Genomic DNA, 24,924 nt, shown 5'->3' on the forward strand with positions numbered 1-24,924 from the left:
TCTTTCTATATAGACACCTTGTAGAACCACCAACGAACCAGGAATAACTGTGAAGTATAGAAAGCTGTATTCAGGAGAGCGAGGTTTATGTTCACGTTTCACGTGCTAAAATTTATGTGTGCGTTTCGCGCTGGCGAGTATCTTATTCAACACGTCATTTGTTTCGGCACATTTTGCGATGTTACCATCACCACTTTACGTGCTAACAGCATGCTGGAGCAAAGCTAAGAAATGAGTTAATAAAAGGACGTCATCCTTTCGAATCTTCCTATCTACATCTAAGAGAAGGAGGTTTATTCTGCACAACTCGCGGTCCATGTACGCTTCATTTACCCGCTTGCTGGAGGCGTTGGAACTAGTCGGCAACGTTTTTTTTAATTTTTTAATATTCACACGGACGAGCAGAGACTTGGGCATGTAGGTAGTTCATATTAAAATAATAACAGCGCAAGAGACAAGGACAAATGAGGAAAGACACGCACAGTACTGTTTGCCTCTTTCCTCGTTTGTCGCATGTCTCTTGTGCTGTTCCTCGTTTAATATATTCACACTCTTGTGCAAACCAAGTCGCCCGCAAAAGTTTAAATCGCCAGTCGGCAAACTTTCTTTTGCTTTGCTCCTCGGCAAACCAGAACAGCATCGCATTACGCTTAAATGAACCTGCGGAACCACCACTGAAAACAGCTCACCAGGAAAATAGCCACTGTATATACTATAGATACACAAGTTGAAGACAGTTTGGCGAAGGGGAATAATCTACATTAAGCCTGCTAGTAAATGTTATACGAGGAGTCGAAATCTTGAGGCGGCCAAGGCAAATTTGCCCGCATGAGTCCGGTCATGCCAATCGGACGCACTCAGGCGGAGAAAACGCCGGTGCGCGTGAATGTTTCATCTATGCCATGGCCGCTGAAATTTAAAAAAAAAAACTTCATTTTTTTTATCCAGTGGCCTTGTCTATGCTATAGTTTAATTGCGAGGTTGGGTGTTTCATATATGGGCGAAGTAACAAGCCATGTGTGCAGGCGAACGGCCCCTTCTGCGGTGGCTTGGCCTGTAAGTGATGACAGCTCCAAAAAGAGACGTAGAACTGCGCGTTGAAAGCTCTGTACTGCGGACGCCTCCTCGACTTCCGACTCAGTTTCCGCGTCGCCGGTCTCATGCTTCCTGGCAGGTCAGCGTGACGTGACACCTCGATTACACTTTTTTTTTTCTTCTCCGTTCTCTTCCCTGGTTCCTATCAGTCAGCCGGGCGACCAGATCTTCACCTCGGCAGCTGCTGGCGCAGGAGGGCACACGCGCACACCCGAGAGATCTGGCCTCTTGGAGTTTCACGCGTGAGCACCCATTTTGCCACTGACATCGCGGTGTGCTTCTCGAGGAGCCATCGAAGGCTATCACACATGACAAAGTTCCAGTTTTTTTAGGGTTTTAGAGTGACAGCATCCTCAGAGTACACACTTCTAATCTGGTCACGTCATACGTATATAGCTTCCAGCGAGTAAGTACAACGTGCAGTCGAACGCGCCTACAACGCAATGAAGTTCCCAGTTCAAAAGGACAGACAGTTGGGCGAGTTGGTACGGCAACTTGCTCTTGGCTAGTAGCGCGAAGTGAATACGGACACAGAAAGGAACAGACAGGACGAGCGCTAGTCGCTCGTCTTGTCGACTTGTCGAAACGTTGGCTCCAGCTTTCACCTTGTTCTCATTTTAACGCGATAGCATTAAGGAGCTCGTATCGCAGAAAAGCCGGTGTCGTCGGCGTCGGTGTCGGTGTCGGTGTCGGCGTCCGCGGCGTTTTGCTCATCGTCTTGAATTTCCATCCCCCGACTTCCCCTGTCTTCCCTCCATTTACTAATAGCAACTTATGTGGTACGAGATCATGAGCATATATAGCGAAAGCTAATGACAACTTCTTTAAGCGTGACACGGCTTATATAGCGTATATGCGCGGGTCCCTGCCCGACGACTACCAAGAGCGCGCCTGCGTAGTCACATGACATCCGGAGTCAGAGATACTGTGAGCACAGAGTTTCCTACGATTGCCTATAGATGGAAAGGTGGTGCTTCGAATGCAGTTGAACGCATGTCCATGCATTCAACTATGAGTTATGAAATTATGAGGGGGAAAATTGTGCGATCGTTCATGTATTATGAGAATCGTGGCTGCCATAGCACATAAATCTGTCTACAACCTTGTGCTTTAATTTAGACCTTTATGCACCTTTAATTATGTTTGTTATGTTTTTCCAAGGTTCCAAACAATCAAGAGCTTTGTAAACACAGCGAGTAAATAAGTCTCTGCGCGCATGCATAACTTATGTCGCATTGTCGCATTTACGGTGCAATATCTTGTTGGAATCTGTCGTTGAAAAGAAACGCGTACAATCATTGCATTCCACTGGTGCTAATAGATGGGGCAGAAACTTGGAGGTTAACAAAGAAGCTAGAAAACAAGTTAAGGGCTGCGCAAAAAGCGATGGGCAGAAGAAACGGTAGGCGTAACGTTAAGAGACGGGAAGAGAGTGGTGTGGATTAGAGAGCAAACGGGGATAGCCAATATTCTATAGTTGTCATCAAGAGAAACAAAATGGAGTAGGGCAGGCCATGTAATGCGGAGGGTAGGTAACCGGTAGAACTAACGGTAGGTAACCCTAGAACTAGAACCACTTGAACCACTAGAATCAAACCATTAGAATCAAAGAATCGGTGTCAACGGATGGGATGGGCAGTCGAGAACGGCAGAAAACTGTAGGTGGGGTTGATCAGATTAGGAAATTTGCAGACGCAAGTTGGAATCATGCAGCTATAGCGCAAAATGGGTAACAGAAGATTGCAAGAAGAGGCCTTCGTCCTGCAGTGGACATGAAGATAGGCTGCTGCTGCTAGTGGTGATGATGATAATAATGTTGTTGCAACATCATATATCAATATTAATTTGCTACATCACGAAGTCGTTTCAGGCTAGTAAGGTGAAGCTTACACAAATCCATATACTCCCATCATATCCACAGTGGCTCATCCACCATATACTTTGAGCTCCCGTATATACATGAAACCGCCGGACTCCCCTCTTGCAATTTTTCTAGGAAACTACACATAATGCAGGCCAGTAGGGGCTTTAAGCCTTACGGTGTCAGTTAGAGTTTGCTGAAAGAGGTTATCTGCATGACTGCGGTGACAAATTCTGTTTCCGGTGCTGCGCTAAGAGCAGAGCGTCGAATAATCCGTGATCCCATAGTTGCTGTCGCAATGCCCAATTTTGTTTTGGACCACCAGCCTTGGCGACTGTTACCGCGGTGTTGCGGGAGAAGTGGGAGAGGGGGGGGAACCTTTCAAGTATTCGGATTTGCCCCTCTCGGTCTAAACCGGAGGTATGTGCGGAGGATGTGCGTATGCGGTGGCGAAAGTAATAAAATGCGAATATGTCGATATTTGCATAAATATTTGGCGTTCGAACTGCGGGGAAGCGACGCACGCCAGTGGCATGTGGTATGCATTACTCGTGTCCGCCACACCCTCGATGGCGATTTATATCAGACACAATTTTTTTTTACTTTACTGTCATCGCTTGCGCCCTGGCGCCATGTAAATTAAGTCACTTATACAGCGCCACCTTACAACGCTGTGTGTTTGCTCGACGCGAATCGCTTCAAACACACATATCGTGGCAACGCAGATTCAAATTTTGCTCTAAAGCAGCTGTCTTTGAAACGATGTCGACTCAAAACCTTAAAGCGTTGTGTCTGCAAGACCATTTCACTGCAGCTCAAATGAACGAAATAAGGTTGTTGCGAGGAAGTTGTGTCGAAACAGCGTATATATATACACCGCTGCAATCGTTCTGAGAAAATGATCAGCCGTATACGCTTACTCGACTATACAACGGCGCCGTTCCCAAGGCCGGGTCCGGGGGGGTTCGAAATCATTGCCGTGGCAGTGCACATCTCAGCACAAGTTACGTATGTCATTATACAAAACGTACATATAAGTGTTATTATACGTATACACTATACACATATACTAGTATATGTCAGTATATATGGGCTTCATTTACATGCGAAAATAAGTGAGTATAAGTATTTCAAGCATGGCCGCCGTTGCTCTCGCAAAAACTCCTCCGCAAAACAAATCCTGGGTACGGCTCTTGGGTGCATGATCATAGCCACACTTACTATAGTATTCTACTGTGTGACGCAGGATTGTAGGTGACGCTGCATAACGCTTTTGCGCCTTTGCGGGCTGCCTGACAGTGCCCACAGAAACAATTTGTGTGTACGTGCGTGTGGGTGTAGGTTATTTTTGCTTTATTTTTTAAATCCTTTTCTCTCTCACCTATCGCATCCTCTTGCCCCTCCCCCAGTAGAGGGTATACCAGCCGGAGGGAATCTCTGGTTAACCTCCATGTCTTTCCTGTGCCTTCTTCTCTCTCTTTCTTTCTTTCTACTCTTATAAGACATAAGTGTATAAGCTAGATAAATAAGGATAGAGTGCTTTAGAAAGGCTGGCCACCGTTTCGATGGGTTAACTCATCTTTGCCAAAGGCGAGCTTGTCATATGCTCGACGGGTAAGTCTTTAAGCGTTAGTAGGGTGACGCAGCGTCCAGTGGTTGTCGACGGCGGCTGGCCGTAAAGGAAGACTGCGTAACTCTCGTAACGCATAGCCCTGCGTAGCTCTCTGCAGAGAGAGTTATGTATATCCTTATGCAAATATAAACAACGAAACTCCTCACGCATGACTGCAAATTATGCCTCTGATGAAACCTCACTTTGCGGCCAGCCATTCTGTTAACTTTCTCTTTCATCTTTTGTTCTTTTCTTATCGTGCATCACGCCGTGAGGCGGATTCCGGCAACAATGGCGGTGCGACAACGTCCGAGCCATGTCCGAGTGAGCGTGAAAAGAACGTAAAATAATATAAACCACTTAAAGAAAAGGAAATAGAGATTTAGAGATAGCACCGGAACCATGTTTCTCTCGCCCAATGATCACGAGCCAGTTTTCACACACACACGCACACACAAAAAATACTTACACTGAAGTTCTTCGCATACGAACTCTCATACACAGCTCTTTGAAGCTCTTGCTTATACAGTTACATTACCTAAGAAATGTCTTGGCCGAATTCACAAAGCTTTTTCCTTCGTAAGAGCTAGATCACAGGTGGCTGCGATACGAACAATAATACCGAAATAACATTTTGTGAATACAGCCACCTTCCCTAAAAACATGAGCCCGTCCTTGTATATAACAAGAGCCCGTCCTTGGCGTTCCGAGGTCTACAAGCGGTACAATGCTTTTGCATTCCCACACGTAAGCAGTCTGAAGTGTTTCTGTCGAAATTTTTGTTTTCTGACCATTCACATCTCTTCCGTACAGCATGGCGCACGTTGCATAATGAGGTAGTCTTGACAGACAAATCTTGATTGGCATGACAAACGGTGCATGGATAATTTTTATGAAGTTTTTACGGTGGACGAACGCACATTATACGAGCAGCCCTCTTGAAACGGGATGGCTGATGCCAGCGACCTCATATGCCACTTTGCTCGCGGCTGGCGCCATCAGGCGGTGAGATCTGCAGCTATATGCAGCTGTAGATTTTGCAACTTAGCTTGCCCAGGCATCTCGCATTTGACCAAGCCAAGATGGTGGCTCTCCTGTTGGAAATAAGGCTTTGAGTGCAACGAGGGCGTTAGGTTATTATAGGCTACCGTAGGTTACATCATAGCTCAAGTGTGTGGAATTGCGCCATCATATCTGCCCTTCTGTGTTCCTCGCTTTAGTCCATGCTATCGGAACGCGTCTCTCAGTTTCGGTAGAGCTTCACCCAACAGCGTCACACTATCCCCGAGCGCTAAGGTCATTCCATATTTAAAGTCCCTATTCCGCCTCTTTCGGTACACTTGACTGCTACGGAAAGCCGTCTAACGCCGCATGTAGCCCCAACGGGACTTTTTGGGGCTTATAAGCCCGCGTGCAATGTTACCAGCGCTACCCGTGTGTTTGTTTCAACGACGCCAGCCTCATTTCGTCTCCTCAGATGCGTTTTGTTTCCTCTCCACCGAGTCCAACCGCATAAACGCTTGATATAACTCCATATACTCGCTCTGACCAAAGCTCTAACCAACCTCCACCTTCTCCGCGCTTTCGCAGGTGGATCCCCAACCTGTCTGCCCTTCTTGTGAGGATTTTACCCCAACTGCCAGCACAATTTTTTGGCACTGCTCCCCACCTGTTTCCCCCTCTTCTGCTTCCTTTCCCCCTTCCACCCCGCATTGGCTGGCGGCTCACACAAGCAATCCTCCTGCCGGCGCAGGAATACCTCTTGGAATCCATCGACGCTGCGTTGACGAACTGTGCCAGCAATGCCTTGGACTGAGGGCCTCCGTCGACTTCACGTTTAATTTTAAATGAAGTGCTTGTGTCTCTCTAAGCTTGGGTACTGGATGGGCGGCAATATCGGTTGAAGCAACGCGCACACACGTACACACAAACACACACGCAAAAAAAAAAAGACATGCACAGTGGTCGTCTCCGTAATTCGCTGATGTAACACCAACTCTTGGCAGCTGGTCAATCCATGCATCGGAAGAAAATTCGCATCCGCTTCGTCTTCATCACGTTTTGTCCGCCTTTTTTCTGCAATTGACATCATTCGTTAAGTTCTACCGGTTTGAGCATCCGTACTTTCCACAGTTTCATATACGCGGATGCTGAAATATACGCACAGTGCTTCTTTTCCCTGAAATTTCTCGCAAAGCGAATTAGGCTCGAGCACCCTCAAGTGCGCACTTGTTGGGTAATGCCATAATACACACCCGACTACGCTGTACATTGCCTCTAACAGGATTGCGCAGCCGTACATATATGTTTGTCACATGCACCATGTCGTTTTTTTTTTCTTAATTCATTTCGAGCCCTCTAGTCGAACAAAAGTGCTAACATTAGAATCCCCAATCGGAGGAAACACGCGTAACCCGCTTATCTCCTTTAAGGAAACGCAGCATGGCGTCTGTCCGGAGCATCGCGGGACATGTTGTGTCCTGAATTCTATACATATTTTTTTTCTTATCTGTAGATGTCGCCACGCTTCCTGCGCAAGATGCAACTATACAGGGGACGTGACATGCGTTTCTTCCAACTTTAGGAGGGGGAGGGCGAAAAATCGCGCAGGATTGCGGAAACGTGGTGAAAACGTGCCGGTGCATTATCTCACTATATATATATATATATATATATCAATAGCAGCGAAATGCTTCTGGAGACTGTGTGCCTTGGCCCCGTGCTTGTCTAACAAATTTGTTCGGGAATGCTGGAAAACAAATTGGGAACGATTGTGTGAGATGTTCATTCCTGGAGTAGTCGCAGTCTTCTCCACACGTGTCAGCTGATGCGCCATAGCGCTGTGAGCTGAACGTCCGACTGGCCAATAAATTAATGTGCACTCTAGAAAGAATTATAACCTGCTTCGGTGGCTTAGCGGATATGGCATTGCACTGCTATATAAGCGCAACTTCGCACTTTTGATTCCCCGGCCGTGAAGGCCGCATTTCGGTTGGGAGCGAAATGGGGAGAAAAAGAACAGGAAACAAAAAAACAAAAAATGCTAGTCTATACTCGCACATTGGGTGCACGTTAAAGAACCTCCACGTGGTCGAAGATTAATCTGGAGTCACGCCCTGCGTAGTGCCTTATATATACAATGCAAATCGTGGTTTTTGGGCATGTGGTACACCTCAGAATTCAATATTGATTTTTATAACCAAATAAAGCGGCCGCAGTCCGCTGAGTCATAGTTTGCACAGGTATCACGACTCTTGGAAGTATTTCTTTTTCTTTTGTTGTTTAACGTGTTGGGTCGCTTGTCACCTTTATCTAGCGTCGCGCTCGCTACCATGTATATATGCGGTAGTCTCTACCGTCCCTGCCATCATGACAGCCTTGTCCTGTGCTGCATCTTATAACATGATAGTTCTTTACAGGTGACCGTCTCTTGACCCAGGCTTTGACAGCGCTGAGGCCATGTGCGTTTCCTTCGTGTTCGCACGCAGTAATTTCCGAAATCCGTTGGCGGGTTGCGGGAAGAAGGCGACGCAAGTGCCGTATACATTGCTTTCCCACTGAGACTCACTGTAAAATAATTTACACCCCAAAAAGTGAAAAAGGGTGTAAGTGTGTCTATAACTCACAACCTAAGCGCGTTATTTATATGACGGACACCCTATGTGTGAGTTATAGACATATTTACACCCTTTTTCACTTTTTAGGGCGTAAATTATATTACAGTGTGTGTGATGACGCTGCTGTCCCTTGCGTGTGGGTGGGCGGTGTTTTTAATATTTCGCGGGCCTTTTTCTCTTGTCTGCGGATTCATCTTTCGCCACCTGCGGTTCTTTCACGTACGCCCGATGCACCGCACACGAACGTGCTCTTTTACTTTTTTTTCTTCTTTTTTTGCAATCCGCCTCCGTCAGAATGCGGCGGCTGCTGCGGGAATCGAACCCGTGTCCTCGAGCTCAGCAGCGCTGCGCCGTAGGCACTGGGTTACCGCGGCTGGTACGTATGAAGTAGCACATAGCCTAATAAACAATGTTGCGTCGAGTCGCTTATGAAGGAGGATATTACGGTACACGCAGATTAGTCGCACAAATCTGATTGTGGATCTGCAGAAAGGCCACGAATTCTTGACAAGCATTGCCACGGCGTTATCCGGGTGGTGCTGTCATATACGTATACCTTCATTAGCATCATTAATCATATACGCAACAATCAGTGCAGCATATTGCAGCATATTGCAGCATATTGTCGACAGATATTTTTTTTAAAAATTAAATGCATACATGGCTACTGTTATGCTTCGGCGTGCGATAAAAAAGAAGGGGGGGGGGGGACACCTTGAGAAGAACAAAGCAATATGGTGGGGAATAAAAATTTCTCAAGAACGAGTTTCCGCGGAAAATCCACAAGTCGTGCCACATATACCACAAGTTCACAAACAAGCAGAGATTGGGAACTAGGTTCCCGTGGGATCCAACGGCATGTTCTTAATAATTTATCACCTTGCCGAGCGTCAGCTGCCCCGTTTCACGATGATCGTTCCCGCGGCCAGACGAAATTTCGTCAGACCCTATAGAATTTTTTAGCGACGTGGAATTGTTCGCACTCCTTTAACTTATGAATATTTCAGGAGACGTTAAAGTGACCCTGAAGAGAAAAAAATTAATCGACCTGCAATTAGGAAATCACTCTTCTTGCTTTACCAAAAGAGCCGCTCTGACCGAGAGAGGGAGACTGGCAAGCTAGGAAACAGGCAAGAATGAAAGAATATCGTGGCAACGTACGCCTCATTGAGTCATACTGTGTCATATAAACTCAAGCATACTTTTATCAATGTAGACTCATACTGAGTATTTTTTTCATTTCTTTTTGTAGCGAGAAATATTAAGTTAAGCTGTGTATTAGTAAATTACACTTCTTCAATGGCAAAACGGATAGTGTGGCAACAATGGTAAGCTAGGAAATGGCGCAGAAGCGATAGAGCCATCCATGGATGCGATGTCTTGAAGTTCGAGCAAAAGCTCGTTTTGACGTTGCCGGTTTAGACGCGGGATATGCTCGACCTCTCGTTAAGTGTTTATGGCTCGTTTATTGCACATATTCTAAATAAACTCTTTATTTTCTAGACGCATGGAGTATACATTGCATTCTAAAAGAACCATGGACTTAGCCTAGTCTGATTCGAGAAAAAAGATATTCCTAAATCCATGACTATAGGCACTGACGTTCGTGCGCTGATGTTTTAGTTGTCTAAAGTAATAATGACCCTTTTCCCCCCAAATGAACAAACATAGAATATTGGGAGCATGTGTTGCTCGTAACTGATTTATTGTGCTTGCTAGGGCCCTTTTAAACGAGTTACTTTCCAAACACCTTGTAGCGATTAGGCTCTGCCGTGACTAGATGTCCATTTCATTTCAATTCTTGCTTGTTCGTTTTTGCTGTTGTGGTTGTTTTGTTTTGTTTCCTTACAGGAATTGCACGCAGCACTTGTCCGTCATCGTCAGTCGTCGTCTGCTGCAATTTTCAGACATATGCTGGTGCAGACGGCAACTGCAATGTCAGCCATTGCAGATGAGTCTGTCGCTTTCGTGGCGACGATATCTCGGATTTGCACTTCGCAAGAGACCTCCTTGGGAAAACCGGGGGAATTGACGAAAGATCGATGCTTTGTCGGACTATCGCAAGGACTTCGTTCCTGTAACACGAACTCCGCTGGTCTCGTGGGTGGCCCACGCTCAGACAAAAGGCAAAAAGATACACCGAAGAAAAAAAAGGACAAATGGGGCTGAGGACAGACGTGGAAATGGAAGCTAAGTTTCCAAATGAGGAGAAAGGTGGCGCTGCGGTCCTTACGTTGCGCTTCCTTCGCAAGCTCCATCCACGCGTCCCTAAAAATTCGGGCGCCTCGCCACTCTGGGCTAAAATCTAAAGTGCCGTCCGAGTCAAATGCTACGCAGGCACGTTAGCGTAACAAATTGGCAGGCGCCGCTCTAACTGCGGCTCGTAAATCAGTCGTCGCCATCTTTGCCGCGGCGTCACTTTGCCTCCCCGCTCCCGCTTTCCGTATTCCAGCTCCTCTGTCTCCTCCTTCTTTTGTCTTTTTTCTTTTCTTCCTCCCAGAAAGGTCATCACTCTTTGAGGCATCGCTCGCTCAGGGACAAAAGCCAGGAGCTTTTCGCGTCTGAGATTTCGTTTTCCTTTTTCCTTTCTTTTCTTCGATGAGCCATCAAGTCAAATCTAGCCGAGCTAAGCCAGGGGTCGAGACCTAGGGAAGAGGTCGTCGCAGCGCCGAGACGACGCCGCCACGTCGAGGCGCTTAGCGGCGGCTAGACGCGTGACGGTGACTTAATGGCGTCCTCAGGGACGACGTCTGCTCAAGCGTCTGCTTCGTAGCAGACAACGCACTGCACTCACGGCTTCCCTTATCTGCCGCGGTTGGCGCCGCTAAAATTCCCGGGGAGCGCTGGGCTAGCCCAAGACCCGTGAAAGCTTCACGTGCGGTGTGCTTTCGCCGTCTGCTGCAAAACTGCTCCAAATAAACGAAGCAGAAGTGAATGTGCATGCTGTCTAATTTTTGCCGGCAGGTCGTCTGCTACCTGTCCGACATTTGGATTGCGTGAGCGATATATAGGGCTGATTTCGTGTCACCAGGAGCGACAGTTATCGGGATTTACGAAGTAATGACAGACGATAACATAATTACGTAACTATATAAAGCAACACCTAGAATATACAAACAAGTACACCTGCTTTTTAGGCTGCTATTGAACGGCTTGCGTACTGGTGCAATCGGTGGACGTTTTGCAAGTATACGGTCCTGTACACTCATTTCCTTGCCAAAAAAGTAGAAGAAAAAAATATAGGCGACATCGAAATTCACGATGCCAGGTGTAGCAGTGGGGCAGCAAACCCATCAAGCGCCCTTGCTGTTATTCTCTTCTGCTACCTCTCCCACAATCCCTACAGCTGCGAAAAGAACGGGGCGAAGATGCCTAACGCCCCTTGAACGTAACGACGCGAAACTGCCAGCCGTAGCGGGGCCTCGGCGTTCTGTAACATAAAGAAGAGAGAGAGGGAGAAAATGTAGTTGAGTTCAACTAGGTGCGTTTACGGTTTGCTACCCTACATAGTGCGCGAAGGGGATTTCAGAAATTGACTGTGCTCTCACTGGTCTCGGTGACCGACTGTGGCCGTGACAGATAGCCGCGCACGTGCCCGCTCTGCCAGAGATTCGCCTTCCTGTTTCCCTCTCCTTTCTTTCGTTTTCATATATCGCGAAAAAAAAATGAGCATAACATATAGAGGGTGTCCCAGCAAGTGTTAGATACAACGCTGAAAGAAAAAGGAAGACTTAAGATAAAAGAACATATGGTGCAAGATATATCATTTTGAGACCTATACGGTTTTCGGTCATGTGAGCGCCGATGGCTTTATAATACTATATTGGACCATGGTTCTTAATATTTCTTGTTGTTTTCTTACCAGCTTCGCTAACGTTAGCTGGGACAAGCGGCATATATAGTAAGAAGACGCGGGTGACCAGTGCTGAAACTTCCTGTGCCTTGGCGCACAACATACAGCGAGAGAGAGTCAGACAAAGAACTTTACTAATGGTCCTGAAGCAGTTTTCTGTATACCACAGGCGGCGGCTTCATTACAGCAAACTTACCGCCCATCTTTAAGCACAAGCGTCCTATCCTGGAAGGCTGTGATTTGGCTCGCTACCGGGACGGTGGTTTGCGGAAGCGCAACCACTCCTCCCCGCATGCGCATGATCATGGTTGCATATATAGACGTGTCGGGTTAAAACAAGCGTTTTAGATAAGCACGCGCGTCTAACATCTTCCGAAATCTCGCGTGCCTTCTTTGGGGAATCGTTACCGGACGGCGTTAACATCGTGGTATTGGCACTTATCCCTTTGTCCAGGTGAAGAAGAAGGCGTGGTCTGACGAGTGATGAGGAATAAGCGTTTTGCGATGAAGTCGAATGAATGTGTGAGGCAAGTCAGCACGGCCCCTCGTGCCAATTCTTACATAAGTATTCTTCCTGGTGTCGAAGGTTGGGGCTTCTACACTGTAAACGAAAATAAACCCACCTGGGAGTTTTTAAGAGGTAATGTGCCCTAAAACCTCCCCTCCTCAAATATTTACTCCGATGTATGGGAGCAAAACAGCGCCATCCCCTCGTTTCACTCCGCTGGCTAGCTGCGGGAGTATTAAGGCGACATGACGCGATTTTGCTCCGCTTAAAAATCTTGTTCTCCCGTGAAACTCCGACAGGGAGTTTTAAAAAACTCCCCTCCGCCGATACAGGTTAGTCACGTGGCGCTTCCCATGAGGCTGTGCGCCTCGCCAGCGACCGGGCGCGTTCGGCGGAGCGGGCAGTGCTCATGGCTGACGGTTTGTTTACGCCTGCGAAGTGTCGTTCCCTGACAGCGTTTCGTCAATTTGTTTCCCGTATCTCCTTCCAGAAAGTGTTATAGGCATGCCTGAAGCTCACTGTATCTCAGCATCAAGTACATTAGCTGTGATCGCTTTCCTGACAACGATGATTGCAAGAACCACGTTTTCAAGTGCGGAAAAAGGCTTAGGTATACCTCGAAGCTGCTCACTGGCTCGTGATGTCGGCTCACGTTCTGGCTGTGTTTTCGTGCTGCGTCACCCTGTCTTGTGTTCTTCAGTACGTGAAATGCGACTTCTATGTCCTTTTGAGTACATGCTGACAACGTCCAGTGTAGTGTTTGAAAGGACCGCGTAGCAATGGCAACAGTAGCCACTGTTCGAGCGACGACATCCGTGCTAGTCGCGCATGAATGGCGTAACCCAAGTTCGTTGCGGTGCTGTGTTGCCAGTGAGAAAGACCGGAGTGCAAGCAACTGTTTTTATGTATCTGTGAATGGATATCCTCGCCCGAAGAAAAACGGTAGGACATAAGTATGCGTACTGAAAATAAAGCTGCTTGAGCGATGTGAATCAAATTGTTATCGCGCATATATGTTTTGGTCACGTCGTTGCTTCCGATATTGCATTAACATTACGCTCTATCCGAGACACTGATTTAGACGCATGCCTGCTGGCTCCGAGTTTAGGGATTCACTCGAAAGATCAGCGATGTAGCTCCTTTTCGCAACCGAGACAGATTGCTGGGACGCAGAGCAAGTAGTGCGGTGTATAAAATGTATGACTGCGCATTTCTCGGTGTTATGTCGGCTGCTGCGGGTCATGCTCAAACGTAATAATTTCTTGCTACGCTACCACTGTATCGCAAAAATTTAATTTTGCTATGCAACACATGCACTTACATTTTTCTTGCTTACTGTAACTAACGCACTACTTTTTGGCCGCGAACGCCGGCAGTGTGCGAAGTCGCTTCAGCACTCACAGAATGGCATGATAATTTTGAAAAATTACGCCATTAATTTTTTTCTCTCACTATTTTGAATTAACAGTTTTGTGTTGATTAAGGTATTCTGGTAATTTCAGAGAGGCAGATCTCGTATTAACGAGCATGTGAGTCGTAATTCTGAAAACAGTACAGCTGCTCCCTAGGCGGTTTCGAGGCACACAATATCATGGCTATATATACTGGCACCGTTGCTTCACGAGTATCGCGTGTACGTGTGATGTCTTTCAAATTTCTGCATTGGGCGTTTCTGAAATGTTTATGTATGTCATGATATATGTGCTTTCATTGACTTGTTCCGTCGAATTCGACGTGGTCTCGTGTGCATATTTCGAAATTTGACCAGCAGCTACTGCATGTAAACAAGTTCGCGCAAACTCACGCGATGGCTCTTTTTATACTCCCGTTGCACCTCGAAAAAACTCCGTCAATAGCAAAGCAAAAAATAAAGAAAAGACAGAAAAAAACTCCCATAATTCAACGCAAAAATTCCGCTCGTACGGAGTAAAAATTCTACTCCGATCATACGGAGCAAAAAAAACTCCGAACCGGGGGGTCGCTAGAGGACAAGCAGTATACTCCCACCTCGGAGTTATTTCCGTTTACAGTGTAGACTCAAACTCAAGGACACATTCACCGTCAGCAGTTAAAAGCATTCCCGGCAGAGGCCTGTCCCGTCCCCTCCTCTCCTGGTGGCAACAATTATGATCTCATCCGATAGTAAGGCGGAGGAGACCGCGGACGATTTTTAGACTATCGACTAGTGGCTGACGAGAAAACTGATAGGGAGCTAAAACTTTCCATGCAGAAACCGAGTTTGTCCCATGTGCATATTGCATTCTGGAGATCTCAGGAGTAAATAAATCAATTAAATTATGGGGTTCTACTTGCCGAAATCATCGTATGATTGTAGCTTTCAGGTGCCATTGGGTAAAATACTGAAAGTAGTGATTACCAAACTTACAATGAACGTTGCCTGGCAGAGCATGAAAGTCTGCACCGTATCATGCCGGTGGGAAGCCTTGTAAGCTGCCGTGTAACATGTAAGCATGCAAACTGCCGCACACTTTAGTCATCTCTGCGAAGGCTCGAGCATTGTCTAAGAAATTTGGAATCCTTGCAAGCGTCTGTAGCAGTTATAGGAGCTCGGAATGGCATTTGCCGTGTCTGTACTTCGCGTTACGCCGGCGGATGTCGTCATATCGTAACATATATCGTTTGTTGTCCATTCGTCATCAGATCCACCTCCGTATATATACTCAGCTGCATCCTCGTCACGTGGCTATGAAAAACACAACTTTGCCCACAAGAGCCATTGGAAATCGAACTCACGAACGCCTGCGGCAAAAGTATAATGTGCCCCAAACGGAACAATTCAGTACGTAATCAAATGTTGATTACGTTGCTCAGAAGCACCGAATCGGTGAACGTTTGGTCAGACATACTTACTACGACGGCGAATCAGAAATTATTTGACCCAACTTTCTTTTCATTTTCTTTTTTAGCCACATTTCCAAATTACGGCTGTAAATGCGAAGTCAACATATGCATTCCCAGCGGTGGACCTTTCTTGGACCGGCGCGACCTCATCTACCGGTAGCTCCACGGCACGGCGCTGTTGTCAGTTGTTGAAGGTGGCGGTTGGGCTTCACACGTCCGCGGCGTACGAACAACCGAAGTGTGATTCCATCGTTTCATTGGGATCAAGGGACGAACGCCCATCGAAATCCACAGGCAAATGCAGCCCACGCATGGGGAAAGGTGTCTCGCTTTGAGAAGTGCGACGTGGTGGTGTTGTGAGTTCGCAAAAGGACATGAAAACTTGCATGACAATGAGCGTTCGGGGGGAGGCCCTGTGCGCCGCTGACTGACGACAACATGGCGCAGGGGCATCTCAAATTTAGTGCTGCGATGGGAAAGATGTCTGAACCGGTGCGGGGACTAGGTGGGAAAATAGTGTGAGGTACGTAGAATAGTAGTTATATCTGTAATTACCTGCATGTAGCTAATTTTGGCTCATAAAAAAAGTAGGGGCAAATACTCTTAATTCTCCCTCGCACTGGCGTAATAGATGCCCAGGTAGAGCTAGCAGTTGCTGGCCAAGCACGCTAGGCTAACCCCACCTTACGCAACAACAGGTGACCACCGCCATCTGAAGTGGAAGTTGGACCGCACTATGCACTGCGCTACCGCGCAGCTATTGTGGTTGATAACGTGTTTGATGTGTTGTGCCTATATATATATATATATATATATATATATATATATATATATATATATATATATATATATATATATATATACATACACACGCACACACTGACGCCGCCGTTCTCAGAGGCTTTGTGACGCACAACACATCAAACACACACACACACGCACACGCACACACACACACACACACACACACACACACACACACACACACACACACACACACACACACACACACACACACACACACACACACATGCGTCTGTGGGATGCACACGATGCCATCTTAGTTATATGTCAAGCACATGATGGCCACCCACTGGCAAATGGGACAAAAAATTCACAGACGATTAGGACGCTCCCTAATGCCCAGTTTGAGCGCAGCTCTATAGACGTTTTCATTTCGACATATATTGAGGCAAATAATTTCAGACATGTAGCAGAGTCGGCGCGATCGTCGGAAATCTGACTAACGAGTGAAGCGCGTCGGCTCTTGTACACGTCTCGTCAAAGGTTCCAGTGTAAACGCTGGTGCCGCGTGGCTTCCAGATAGCACTACACAATTCGCGTCGCACATACAACCAGATTACAAAACAGTCGCAAACCATTACATTCGAAAACAAGCGCGAACGAGAGCTGACGCTAGCAGACGATAGTACGAAACTAGTGGTCCGGCTGAGACCCCATACGGGTACGCACAGAGCGGTGGGAAGGGCCCGCATGACGTCAGTTTCCCGCGCGTTCGTCACTGAAGGGGCCTCTCTCATTGGTGTCCGCCGCTGGCGGCTAACGTCTTTCATCTCCCGCTCCGCGTTCGCTCTTTCATCTTTCGATGCGCTCGTTCGCTCGGTTACGCCGCCGACACCGACGTTCGCCACAGGAACGGGCGCCTAGTAGCTCCGCTCTAAAATAAAGCAAGACTATAGTCGGATACAACTTTAGAAAAAAGGGGGCGTTTACTCCTCCGAGGCGGATGCACACGAGCATCCACCAATGGGCGCGGACTCTGGACCGACGTCATGCGCCGGACGGCCGGTGACTTCGCCGCTTCGGTCATCTGGGCGGGGCCTCCCCTTTTTTCTAAAGTTGTATCCGACTATAGGAAGATGTCGCGCAGCGATACCTTCTCGTGACGGATGAACACACTATCCCAAAGCGACTCAATCTTCACCCAACAGTCATGCTGAGTCAGGTTTAAGGACAGGGTCGGCCTGGACGCCGCCTCTACAGCTGCGTTTCCTGCACAAGGTATACACTCGGCATCGCAGAGACGTGTCACGTGCCCTTAATGCAAAACGCTACCCCAGCAAGCGCCAATCACATTCTGTGGGAGTGCGCTGAGGTATACGAGCTCGCCGACTTGCGACTTGGACCTGACAGCCGCTAGCCAGTAGCATCACCCCAGGCGACCACCGAACGAGGCCAAGATTGTTCTGGACACCATCTTAACCATTGTCGACCGGGTATATAAGATTCCAGGATGTCACCCGCTTGAGCAGCCTCTTATCTTTATAAGATTTTTATCCTCCCTCGTACAGACGCTGCGGCTGAGCTGCGATTGATGTCCCGTGAGTGTACTTTGCCCCTGTGGGACTCAAATGTTTTCACCGTGTGTCGGTTGCGCTCATTGTCTCCGGACATACGGATGCACCTCCCGCCTGGATTACCACGACGTGAACAGACCATGCTCTACCGTCTGTGGCTAGGCGTTGCCTTTACAAACGCCTATGCTTTCCGCATAGGAATGGCCAACAGCCCCACGTGCGACACATGTAACATCGACGAGACGCTCGCACACATTATCTGTGTCTGCCCGCGATACAGTGCTGAGAGACAAGTGATGTGCAGTGTACTGGACCAGTTGGACAATCGTCCACTTTCAGAACTAAAAGCTTTAGGCCAATGCTCCGAAAGAACATCCGCGTTGAAGGCCTTACTCGCGCTGGTAAGGTTCTTGCGGTCTACGGGGCTTCACGACAGACTCTAAGAATGCCGTCCGTTACCGCTCTGTAGTGTACGCGCTTTGTTCGTGCTTGTCTTCCTTTCTATCTCCCCCTTCTACTATGTTTCTCTTTTTAACCCTCTTAACCCTTCCCCCTGCGCAGGGTAGCCAACCGGAACTACCTCTGGTTAACCTCCCTGCCTTTCTCTGCATTATTTTTTCTCTCTCTCTCTCTTATCCTCCCTCCACGGATGACTCCAGCCAATAGTAGACTTTCGTATCTAAGATTGCAATAAATGCTTATTTACCTCTCTCCTCACCCTCACATACTATTATGCGGACGAAGTAGATGTTGTGTGCGTCGCAAAAAAGTGTGCGTTATAGTTCTTGAAAAGATGACGATGTAAGTGCTGTAAGAACCAGTTGCTTTCGAAGAAGAGTTCAATTAAAGCCAGACGGATCACTGAAACCAGCTAAGTTCTTCTTTCTTTTAACTTTTTTTTTTTACATCCAGCCCCACCTCTCGGATATCTGCTCACAGTCGCAGTCAGTTTGGATCCGCATATATACGGTACAGTCGTTCTAAATCGAGTAGCGACTGTGAACAGCTGGAAGGGCATACTATCGGCTGGTCCTTCATTGAGACGCTTAGGTTACGCCGATCAGGTCAACCTGCCTTTCAACCGAAGGATGTAGCGCCAGAAATAAAACTGTGGAGGGGCCTCGGACAGTTTATGACTTGTTCTTTAGTACAGTGCATTCATCTCGCTTCGGTACAGATCCACTGCGATAACAGAGGAAAAACGCGTGTATGTAGATTTTTATCGAGGAAAAAAAAAATAAAAGAATATCTCGGTCGATTTGCAATCGTCCGCGATATATACGAAAACCTCTCGAACGTCCCTTGTCTGTATAACGCGTCGTCCCACGTTTTGCTTCCCCAAATGCAGATCAGTGCGTCCAACACGAGTGCGATTGAGCAGCAGCCTCCAGGCTCTTGCAGTTAAGTGCTGATTGCGAAGCCTCATTTCCGTCTATATAAACACGCGCTATAGATTGAAGGGCCCCACTGCTAATGTATACGCTATCAACCCGATCGGTCTACCTTTTCTTGTGCGTGTGTGCTTTTTTTAAACTGGTAACGTTTAATTTGGAGGAGGCGGGCGATGTAGACAAGAGTTTGAGATGAGTCGACGCGATAAATAGCCTGCGGCTTGGGTTATAACGAAGCGCCCCGCCTTCATTTGCATAGCTGGTGCACACGGACTTGGACAACAACTCTCCGGCATAATGTTATGCAGAAAGCGTCCGTCTCTCTTTCTCTAATAATTAGCCTCGACCGCGATTTGCGTCACGAGGAAAGCGCATAAACACGCGCTTTTCATCAGAGCGACTGAAATTATTATTATTATTTGTTTTGAACACGTGTACACATATGCACAGTTAATAGGAAAGGGAAAGCGAGGAGCATGCTGGCAACTGCCACCGGAAGGGGCACAACGCCTGCCTACTCTTCTGAAGGGGGCCGACAGCAACACAGCGTACTGAAAAGACCGCAGGAGGCAGACACGCATGCGCTAAACGAGGATTTGGAAGTTGAATGCATGTATGGTATATAGGGCATTTCTATATCTCATTGCTGTGCCTACTTAATTGACGCAAAGCACGTGTGTGTGTTTGACCAGGTTGACGCATGCGTACTTGAACGAGGAGGCAATCGGCGCCGAAGTTACGGTACGAGCATTATTGAGGCCGGGGTTGTCTCTACACTGCCGGCGTCAAAAGTTTACAGACCACGGGATCTGAACAAAACCTTAATTCTCCCACAGTCTGGGCACGCAGCTCGGTACTCAGGACCCGCGTTCACGAAGAACTCCTAGCTAGAATCAGTCTTAAGAGAAAAGTCTGGTCAATCGTGGTGCTGGACATGTTATTAGCGAAGACGGTCAGCCAATGGCAAAGAGCCCTTACGAAACGAAAATTTTCGTGGATTCGAGTGCACGATTCCTGCCTCAACTCGTATAAAAGAAGTCCATAGTGTTGTGTGTGTTTTACAGGTTGCTGTCACAAGCTGCTTGGAAATTCAACGTTTTGTCGGAACTACTGCTCCGTAAACTTATGATGCCGACTCTACACACGTATACCGGACCAAGAAAAGTAGAAAGAAAGGAAATTAGGGTTGGGGGGGGGAGGGGGCGTGACTACTGTCATAGCAGACATATTGATATATTGAATATTGTTCTGTAATCGGTAACTTACATAACTCGCCTTAGTAGGCCATTTGCCGTACCTATTAGAAGCTCTCTTCACCACACTGCTTCTTCACTGCCATGCGCTTCACTGCGTCTGGAATGGTACGGCTTCCTTGCTAACTGGACTGGACTGAAAAACTTTATTGTGGTACAGCGGCACGCGCTTACCACGTTGCGGGCTCTCCGATGAGGATGGTGCCACCGTTATGATCGTTGGATTGAGCGTTGGCACCATGGAGAGGGCCACGGTCATCGGTGCTCTCTTTCCAATTCAGCATGAAGTGCTCACGCCGGCAGTATTGATGCCGAATATAAGCGGTGGCATGTAGTCGAGCCGATAAAAGCAGTTCACAAGACACGTGTGAAGGCGCGTGAAGACGTGTGAAATAACTTCTGGCGTAACATTTGGAATTAATATTGCTGGCAAGTGGTTGTGGTGTTCTGCAGAGCAATGGTAGATATCGATCAAAGAGCACCGCCGCGTGTATTTTAGGGCTTAAAGTGCTGCATAGCTCAAAGCGTTAAGCTATACAGGACTTTCAAATTTGCGGATGTGTCATGCTGTTTGTTGATACAAGCGTGACGCAGGCAATTTGGATCGTGATCGAGCCCGATCGCAATCTGTATGTAAGTGCTTCGTATAAGACCAATCTACTAGAAGTCGATATGTGCCGGTGTATATAGAAGCTGGATGACTGTAGCTGCAAGAGCCAAAAAATGTGCTCAGTCTAACACACTTTCAAGCGTGCTTGAGTGGGTGCACGTCACACTCAATGCAGGCAGAGTGCTGGTATGTGCATTTATGTGCATGTTGGGCCTTAATATTGAGCATTATGTTCGCGTAGCTCTTCGTGCTTCGACCTCATTCGCCAAGTTGCATCGTAGGTCGAGCTCAATTACAATTGAGCGCTGGTGTGTGCGTGTACATTTTGAGCGTGATTGACTTCAATCTTGGTTCGATCGCGTTCGAAAAGTTTCGGCGCAGGTCGCGAGCTCATCGGGTAGCGTGCGCTCGCACACGAGCTTGTTTTGGAACGTGATTGGCCTCTTCAACCTTTCTATATTCTCACCAGCTTCGCGACTGGATCGCGCCTAAGGATCCAGCGCCGGTACACGTCATTTTCAAGCACGCTGGACATCATTCATGTTATGACTGCGCACGCTTCTTGCTTCGATCTCATTGGGAAAGTTCCAATGCAGACGAAGCTCAACTCGCACGACAGCGACAAATGAGACTGCTGTATTTAGACAAAATGCTGCGTCACGTGAGCGCTTCTTGGCACCGCCACGAAACTTGCTTGTGCAGTGCGACGCACCTTTCTTCTTAGTTGGTTTTTGTTCATTACGCATGGTGGTAAGAGGGGAAAGTCGGCTATTTGCCAGAAAGTTATTCCGAGGCTCAGCGATGCGATGCTTTGTGTGGACAAAAAAATAATAATAATAGAGGGTGATTATAGAACCGCAAGAAAATAAAAACAAATATAAACACTGCCAACCTAAGCGCTAACGTCATTAGCAATTACGTTAAGTCAGCAAAGTAGTTCGCAGAGCTTCTCGCGGAAAGGTGAATGTTTAAAACACACACACACACACACACACACACACACACACACACACACACACACACACACACACACACACACACACACACACACACACACACACACACACACACACACACACACACAACACACACACACACACACACACACACGATACACACGAACTGTTTATGTGGGCAGTGTCACCGTACAATCCTACGTCACACAGTGTCCAGTCAGAATTTGTCAGAAAGTCCCGTGTATTTTAAATATCGCAGCAGCGCCTTCGTAGCGGATCGCGCTGATCTTCGCGTGGGCCAGTTTCCAAGGATGTTGTTTTCTGTCATTGGACGCTTGTCCAGTTTCTCTATATAGGGTGGCTGAGAGGACTGCTCTTTGCGGATTGAAACAAGGGCACTCACAAAGAAGGTGTGCGATTGTTTCATTGCACCCGCAGAAGTCACAGAGTGGGCTCTTGGCCATTCCGATAACAAAGGAGTGCGCATTTGTATTGCAGCTGAAGCTTGCGACTTTCATTATTGAGTGACATCGGCTGATCATTTATCTGGAAGGAAACAGGTCAGTTATAGCACCAGTATGACATTTTGTGTGATCGCTTATTTATTGCTTCCAGCACATTTCAGATGTTTTCATCTGTCTTGAGAGTCACAAAACTCGCGTGAAGCAATTTTTTTTTCTGCGAGAATTAGTTTCAAAACGCATATCGAACTTGGTGTCATCCAAGTAAGTGCAATGCTACATTATAGGAGGCGAATCGCCCCCACCAGCTATAGGTACAGTGTCAACACTTGAAGGTGGGGGGGGGGGGGGCAGTGGCCGGTCACATGGCAACCTGCATTGCCAGCACGGACGACAGCGATGGGGCATCATACTTGGCCCCCTGTGGAAAGTGGGCCCGTTTAGCGGCTACTGCGGTCCAGAGTCGCAGGAGAGGCAGATCTGCACTACGACAGGTTTGGTACTATAGATTACAAATTTTCGAGCATTTACAGTGGTTATAAAACGTGCTTGCAAAGGTTTTAAACCTTTACATGCATCATTTGAACATTACCCATACCGAGTGCTTCAACTGATCATATTTCCGACGTCAGTGGGTCAGGAAGTAATTTGTTGCTGTAATGTAAATACAAAATTGTGTGTCCAAAGTGTAGTCAGCAAAAAAGAAAGGACATTCAGAATATATTTTATGTTACTAACTGCTTCTCATTGCCAATCACTATGGTTACGTAATATAACTTTTTTTAAATGAAAGACTGGCTAAATGTGTAACATTTGCTGAACATATCTTCCATCTGCTGAATGTGTAACGAAAAGCATTTAATCGAAAGACTGCATGAGGAGGTGACACATCTTGTCATTCATGTCATGTACAGAATCGTAGAAGTGCGGTGTTCTCGTTGAGTTGAAGTGGTGCAATGTCCATATAGCAAATCCGTCTGCAGCCACATTATGTCGTCTCTGTTCGGCATGTAAAATTGGCTTATCACTAAAGATGTAACCGAGAGCTCAAAACAAGTAGCATTTCGCGAATATGAGAGCTCCTTTCGTGCCTTGTGCAACGTGCTGTGCATGCTCTTGATGGAATACTCCATTACGTTCTTGCGGAGCATGATAGCAATCCCGGAACACTATACGTAGGAACAAGTACGTGACATTCGTGCGGACACAGACAGCCAAGTAAACAAACACACTGCCACACCCCAGCACGTTCAAGTTGTTCCGCGTCTTATACACAGCCGTCATGCCTTCATCAGCGTTACCTGCAAATGAAAGCGCAGGTGAAGGGCACCCTGTGCCACACAAGACCGACATCACTCCTTTGGAGACTCCTGTGGTCCCCAGGGACTGATTAGCTCTGCTTCAGAAAACACTGGAAGCCCTGAAGCAGATGTGCGCTTTGCATTGCTGCGCGAGGATCACTCTCTAGGCCCAAGGTTGCAATTGAAGATCACGATGACATGCTGAAAAAAAGGTATGATGAAGCATATGGTGGATGCGGCAGTCTTGCAGAGAACAAAGGGAAATTGAAGATTTTAAACTGATGATGGGGCTTGCAGGAAGGTGGATACAAATAAAGGATGTGAAAAAATTCCATTCTTGCAGTGGGTGAATAGGCAAACACTTTTCATTTGTCTGTGATAGGCGTAGCCCATCTTCTCCAAGGAGCATACTCCAGGCACCCGGTGCTCCCCATACAAAACTTGGGCATGGGCATTGTCGAAAAATCTATCTATCGGGCATTGACCCTGGCCAGCTGGCAAACTACATTATAGAACTACAGCTGGGGAGCAGTGATTGCCTGCAGGTGGCAATGTACAAACGACAGAAAAATGCAAAGCAAGCTGGTTTGCGAGGTGATGACAATAGTTAATGAATTATTTCAGAGATGAAAACACTATATGGTGGTAGCTTGTTGAACCGTATGCCGGGTTGTATACCTTACAGAGACGGCCAGTCAAGTGAATCCTCGCGCATACTTGTTTCTATGCTTTATTAACACACACTGCCCGTGACGTGCAAGTATGTGGAAATGTGTAGGACTAACATTACATTAGTCAACAGTTGAGCGAGAAATAGCTTTCCAGCCACAGCAGTTTCAGTCATTGCACCTAAAACCTTCCTGTCTTGGTAAAAATTACTTTAATCAAAATATTTCCCGCCACAATGAAATGTACGGCAGTGGCATAGTGCGCGTGCCTGAAATAGCTTCCCATTTCAAGTTTCGTCAAAATGCGCAATCATTCATAGATGTTCGATGAGTGTGAAACATAATAATATAATAATATTTGGGGTTTTACGTGCCAAAACCACTTTCTGATTATGAGGCACGCCGTAGTGGAGGACTCCGGAAATTTCGACCACCTGGGGTTCTTTAACGTGCACCTAAATCTAAGCACACGGGTGTTTTCGCATTTCGCCCCCATCGAAATGCGGCCGCCGTGGCCGGGATTCGATCCCGCGACCTCGTGCTCAGCAGCCCAACACC

The sequence above is a fragment of the Dermacentor albipictus genome, chromosome 5, assembly GCF_038994185.2.
Source record: "Dermacentor albipictus isolate Rhodes 1998 colony chromosome 5, USDA_Dalb.pri_finalv2, whole genome shotgun sequence".
In the NCBI taxonomy this organism is placed as follows: Eukaryota; Metazoa; Arthropoda; class Arachnida; order Ixodida; family Ixodidae; genus Dermacentor; species Dermacentor albipictus.